This window comes from Procambarus clarkii, unplaced genomic scaffold, assembly GCF_040958095.1.
Source record: "Procambarus clarkii isolate CNS0578487 unplaced genomic scaffold, FALCON_Pclarkii_2.0 HiC_scaffold_547, whole genome shotgun sequence".
Lineage (NCBI taxonomy): Eukaryota > Metazoa > Arthropoda > Malacostraca > Decapoda > Cambaridae > Procambarus > Procambarus clarkii.
Window position 1 is genome coordinate 12,817 of NW_027189580.1, and position 6,408 is coordinate 19,224.

The following is a 6,408-nucleotide window of genomic DNA, read 5'->3' on the forward strand; positions in this document are numbered from 1 at the left end:
TGACAGGTACGGCCACCATGGCCTACTCTGCCAAAGCACAGGGGGATGGCACTCGAGGCACAGTGAAGTTAACGACATCATCAAGAGGAGCCTCACCACAGCTGGATGCCCAGCTGAAAAAGAGCCCCGTTACCTAACGCCCCGTAACTCTGATGCTCTTATTGGTCGCCCGGATGGTATCACAGTGAACCCCTGGAAGAATGGCAAGCAGTTGGTATGGGACTACACGTGCGTATCAACCCTGACTAACACCTACATTAACCTCAGTGTTGCACAACCAGGTGGCGCTGCCACCCACAGGGAAGCAGCCAAATCCCGTAAGTATAGAGAACTGTATCACCACTACAATTTTGTCCCCATTGCTTCTGAGACACTCGGCGCCTGGGGTAAAAGTGCTACCAGTTTTTTGAAGGAACTGGGTTGTAGGCTCATTGAAGCAACAAGGGACCCGAGAGCAAGCTTTCTTTTCCAGCACCTCAGTGTGGCGATACAGAGGGGAAATGCGCACTGCATCCAGGGTTCCTGCTCGCCATCTGAGGAGCTGGAGGAACTCGACAACCTATGATAACCATCTTTGTAACCCATGTGTAACTCCTTTTTTGTAACAAAGTTCAAATAAAGTAAATATATATGTGTGTATATATATATATATATATATATATATATATATATATATATATATATATATATATATATATATATATATATATATATATATATATATATATATATATATATATATATAATATATATATATATGTATGTATGTATGTATGAATGTCGTACCTAGTAGCCAGAACGCACTTCTCAGCCTACTATGCAAGACCCGATTTGCCTAATAAGCCAATTTTTCATGAATTAATGTTTTTTCGACTACCTAACCTAACCTAATCTAACTTTTTCGGCTACCTAACCAATAAAGATAGGTTAGGTTAGGTTAGGTAGGGTTGGTTAGGTTCCGTCATATATCTACGTTAATTTTAACTCCAATAAAAAAAAATTGACCTCACACATAATGAAATGGGTAGCTTTATCATTTCATAAGAAAAAAAATGAGAAAATATATTAATTCAGGAAAACTTGGCTTATTAGGCAAATCGGGCCTTGCATAGTAGGCTGAGAAGTGCGTTCTGGCTACTAGGTACGACATATATATATATATATATATATATATATATATATATATATATATATATATATATATATATATATATATATATATATATATATATATAATTATATATATGTATAAATAACTCTTTAAACTCGTCTTTCATTCCTTCAATATCCTTAATTTCTTACTGTTTTAAATTTTATCAACTTTTAGATAATTTATTTTCTACCTATCTCCTTTTATTAAATTTTTTCCCCCCACATCTATTTATTTTCTTGCTCTGCTTTCTCGCATTCCCAACCATTATATTCTACTCCACTAATTCTTTCATTTGCTTCTCCTCTCCACCTTTCGTATTATCTGCGAGTTGTGTCCTTGCTAAGATATTCTCCGTTCCTCTGGCTCCTCACAGCTTTAGTGACCTGCCTCACACCTCAGCTACTGGCCCACCACCTGCCCCCCTCTCATGCACCACCTGCAGCAGCCCTCACCCCACCTGGCCCACCACCTGCCCCCCTCTCATGCACCACCTGCAGCAGCCCTCACCCCACCTGGCCCACCACCTGCAGCAACCCTCACCACCCCACCTGGCCCACCACCTTCCCCACAGCACCCACCACTAGTTTCCTCACTAAACCCACCTTCCTCATTACGTCTGTATCAACACCTTATGTTAAAAGGGGACAAACACACACCCTACAATTCTAAAATAGTTACTAATACATTCACTTGCATAACACCACCCCCACAACACATTACCTTACCCTTCCCTCACTTTCCCCACCGTCCCTCTCTTTACCCATCGGTTCGTCCTCTTGGGGGAATGAATGAAGGGTTTAAGAGTCATTCCATCCCATGCAGAAGAGGACTGGGTCAACGTGGAGTTCTTTATATTTACTCGTTCAGTCCTTATTGTGTTCAATAAGGACCTTGTTGCCTTGTGTTCTCTCATTGGTGTCCCAGTAGCAGGGAATGGTGTCTGAGGGGTCAATACACTCCCTGACGGCTCTTCAACATCATCATTACCCTCTCTTGGCTGGTGCTGCCACATCTCTCTCTCTACCAGCCTGCTCCTTCCTGCTACCTCACCTCTCCATAACTGTCTCCTACTCTCATGCCTCCTACCTTGTCTTCTACTATTCTACTTTTTCCTTACTCCGTCTCTGCCTCTTCCTAACTCCTACTCTGCCACTACCTGCAAATTTTACTGTACTTGTGCCCTTGCATCCTCCTCCATTGTTCTCTTCGAATTTCTCAGCATTGTCTTGTGTATATATAGTATATATTATATATATGTTATATATCACAAACTTGCATAAACTCACAAGCCGAATGTATCAGACTCCTCACCATGAAAAGTTCGAGCCCTAGACTGCCAGGAGCAATGAAACCACTGAGAAGTCAAGTACTCTGACTCAGTATTGAGATGTTTTCTCAACTTCTTAGATTAGTGAATCTTAATAACATCCTCTTATATAATTATCCATTTTCTAACAGCTTACTTGAAGACGAATTTGATCTTGTCGAAATTCACAATAATTAATTATTTATTATAGAGAATATGGCCTTTCCTACCTGTACTGACCTTAGTACAATAACACAGAAATGTATAATTTTGTCGGTTTTCTTCTCTCAACTATATTTAAATCTAGACTTCAGCATAATTGAACAATGGATTAATCTACACCTAGCGTATATTTAGGTGGGTTAGGCTAACCCCACGCGCCCCTTTGTTCCAATTGAGGTCGTGTTTACTCAAAGTTACCGCTGCCTAACGGTCGGATTCATTCTTAACCGGCGCCCACATTGGAGCAGTGTTGCAACTCATCCGGATTATCCCCCCCGACACTTGGCAACCGCACATGAAGGCTTGTTGAACAACATCCCCCAAAAAGCTATGAATGCCTAAATACAGCCAACGATCATATCGCCCAGACGACGGATAATTAATCAAGGAGCAATACCTTCACTTCTCTTTATCTACTCCCCAGGTGTAGACTACAGGAGGCAGCGTTTTATTATCTATCTAATATGGAAAAAGATAGCTGAGCATTATTACTGTATAGAGGTTAGACCACATGTGAATGGTCTCCTTCACTTACACTGTAGTTACCTCAGCATAATTATTTATGTTGATTTTGAATACCGAATGTTGCATAATATAATTTTTTTTACGACAATGTTTGCTTGGCAATTCATCCATTTTTAGTTCAAATATTCCAAGAAAACTTGCCTAACATCATGAAAATAAACGGCTTATACTTCTTTCACAACAATGTTAACTAGTGCTCCAAAACCTTTGATCCAGGATACAGACCGTCTGGGATCCGTATCCATCAAAGTGAATGTACAGGCAAGTGTACCCATATTGCTGACTACGCTGACCAATCACCACACTGGAAAATGGAGGGACGACGATCGGTCCGTCATGGACCATTCTCAAGTCGATTGTGTGACACAATCGACTTGAGAATGGTCCAGGACGGACCGAAACGTCGTCGTCCCTTCATTTTCTAGTGTGTGGATTGGTCACCATACTTCAGCCACGTTATTGTGACTCATCGTCTGCATATTGCTGACAAGTGCATATACACTCCAAGGTCCAAGGTTGCTCTTTTGTGTGTGTATATGCTCCGCAGCTGCTCTAGTGTAAGTGTATTGTTTATTATTATTATTAATATTAATATATATATATATATATAGGGGTACCACCACTGGTTTAATTAAAGGGACCCACATCCTCGAAGAAGAAAATAAATAGTGTTCAGAGAAGACCTTGTGGATTCTCACTGAATACTTTAATCTTTTCCTCTCCTACCACCCCTATTATTATTTTTTTTTTATTTGATTTTATTGCAATGTTACAGTTTACAGAAAACACACACTTATAACAATATAACAATATACCAATCAGTGTTCGAAGACCTCGTCCAGTTCCTCGGGGGTCGGGTGCGTACCCAAGATACAACACGCATTTCCCCTCTGAACAGCGACACTGAGGCGCTGGAACATAAAACTGGCCGCTCTTGGGTCTCTAGTCTTCCCAATGAGTTCCTCGCCCAGCTCCTTCAGGAACTTAAGTGCACATTTACCCCAGGCGCCCAGAGTCTCAGAGCCTATTGGCACGAACCTGTAACAACGTTCTAGGTCCCTGTACTTGTTAGTTTTTTGGGTCTCCCTGAAGGTGGCCGCCCCGCCTCCCTCAGCTGCGCTGTAAGGTAGATAGGTATCAGCCAATGTGGATGCACACGTGTAGTCCCACACGACCTGTTTACCTTCTCTCCACGGCTGCAGGGTGACTCCATCTGGGCGTTTTTGGCTGTTGTCAGGCCTGCACAACTGAGGTTCCCTTTGTGCTGGGCACCCAGCTGAAGCCAAACTTCTCTTGATGATGTCATTGACTGCTTCATGTCTGGCAATCTTTCCCTGTGTCTTACGACAGATGAGACCATGGCTGCCGTATTGGTCTGCCCGTGCATGGCCGCAAATACACCGGTGCTCGGTGGAGATAGGGGCGGCAAGGCGCAGAGCAACACCAATACTTAGGGTCCGATGGTCCAGGCGGGTCCCCAAGGCGGAATTAGGGACTGCCAACAGGAAGTCCCCGGCATGGGGAGCTTGCACAGCTAGAAGACGCGCTTTGTCCTTCCTGGAAGCTGCCTCCAGCAATGATGTGGCGATGTTCTCCACTATGGGGCTATCCCATTTGGACTGTTTGCAGTCATTTGGAAAAGTCGGTCGAGGATGAGAGTTGACAAGAGTGTCCCACTGACCGGCTCCTTCCGCGAATTTGGGATCATGAATCCCAATGAAGTCTCTTAGGTGTTCCGGTAGTATTTCCTTAACTAATTCACCTGTTGCACTGGTCGAGGATAAGAATGCCGGCAATGCTAACTGGGTCGCCTTGCGAATACCTATCCCCCCCGAGTCTAACTGGGAGCGTTGCTTGGTCCCATTGGTCATCTTGCAGGGAGAGGTTTAACACTTTCACGGTTATTGACCTTAGGAGTGTGTCATATTCTGTTAATTTTGGGCTGTCGAAGGAGGGAGCACACCTTAGGAAATAGGTCAGTCTGGGCAAAGCCAGGCACCTTGTGAGAAGGTACAGAGCATCGTGGGCGTCCAAAGCCCCTATTCTTCCCTCCATCCTCCTCAGGTCGTTCAGCTTTTCTTCGAGGACTACCTCAATGGCGCTCGAGCCCAGAGGTGCCCCTAGCAGCACACTGTCGGTGGGAGCGATCACTTGGGCTCCTGGCAATATGGTTCGCACTGCATCTATGGTTGGTTGGCTAGATGAGATGATTTCACACTTTAATGGGTTTAGGGTGAGTCCTAACTCCTCTCCCTTAGATTTCACCAGCTGTAGATCTTCTAGCAGGGACTCCTGTGTCCCTGCCAGGGTGCCATCGTCCAGGAACCAGATGTTGAGTTCGCTGGTCAACCTGCTTGTGACCTCTTTAACAGCCATGCAAAAAAGAAAAGGGGCAAGTGGGTCTCCCTGCTGGACACCTGCAGAAACAACTTCATGTTCCCCAAACAGCAGCGTCGATTCCCTACTGTACCCTGCTGAGACGAAGGGGAGTAGAGAAGGAAAGCTTGTTCGAACTGCTTCCAGTACCACATCCCTTTTTACCTGGTTGAAGGCATTTTTAAAGTCTAATTTAATTAATGCCTTATTTTCTGGGAGGTGCTTTATATAGGCTCGTGCTGCATGAGCTGCTGCTTCACAGCCATGGGGGACACCAAAACCTAGTTGATGGGGTCGAAGCATCGTCGCAGCGTCTATGCTAATTTTTCTGACAGCTGCCCTAGCAACAAGGCGCCGAAGTGTGTTACCCACGGCAATGGGTCTGACTCCACCATCTTTCTTCTTGAGGGCACAAAGGGATGCTCCAAAGAAAAAGGGTTTTATTGTATCTGGGATCAACCCAGAGAGGCAGTCGTTGACAAACTTCGTGACCTCTGACAATAGTGTCTCGGCAACTTCTCCGAGAACTGGATTTACCATCTCCTTGAGGTGCTGAGGTCTTACTCCAGTGTATCCCCCTGCCGAGCCTGGCGGAAATGACATGATGGCTTTGTATACCTCTGAGGCTTGGAGGAATAGAGGTCCCATGTCTGGGACATTTGTGTCCTGAGCAGTGGGTTCCCATGGTACTCTAGGAGGGTGCTTCTCTCTCAGCGAGTTGGCGGTAGCGGTATTTCTAGGGGCGATTGTGTCTTCGCTGGTAAGTAACCTAATTGCCCCTACTGTGTTGCCCTCTTCAATTTTTTTGGTCACTTGTGTTCCAAGT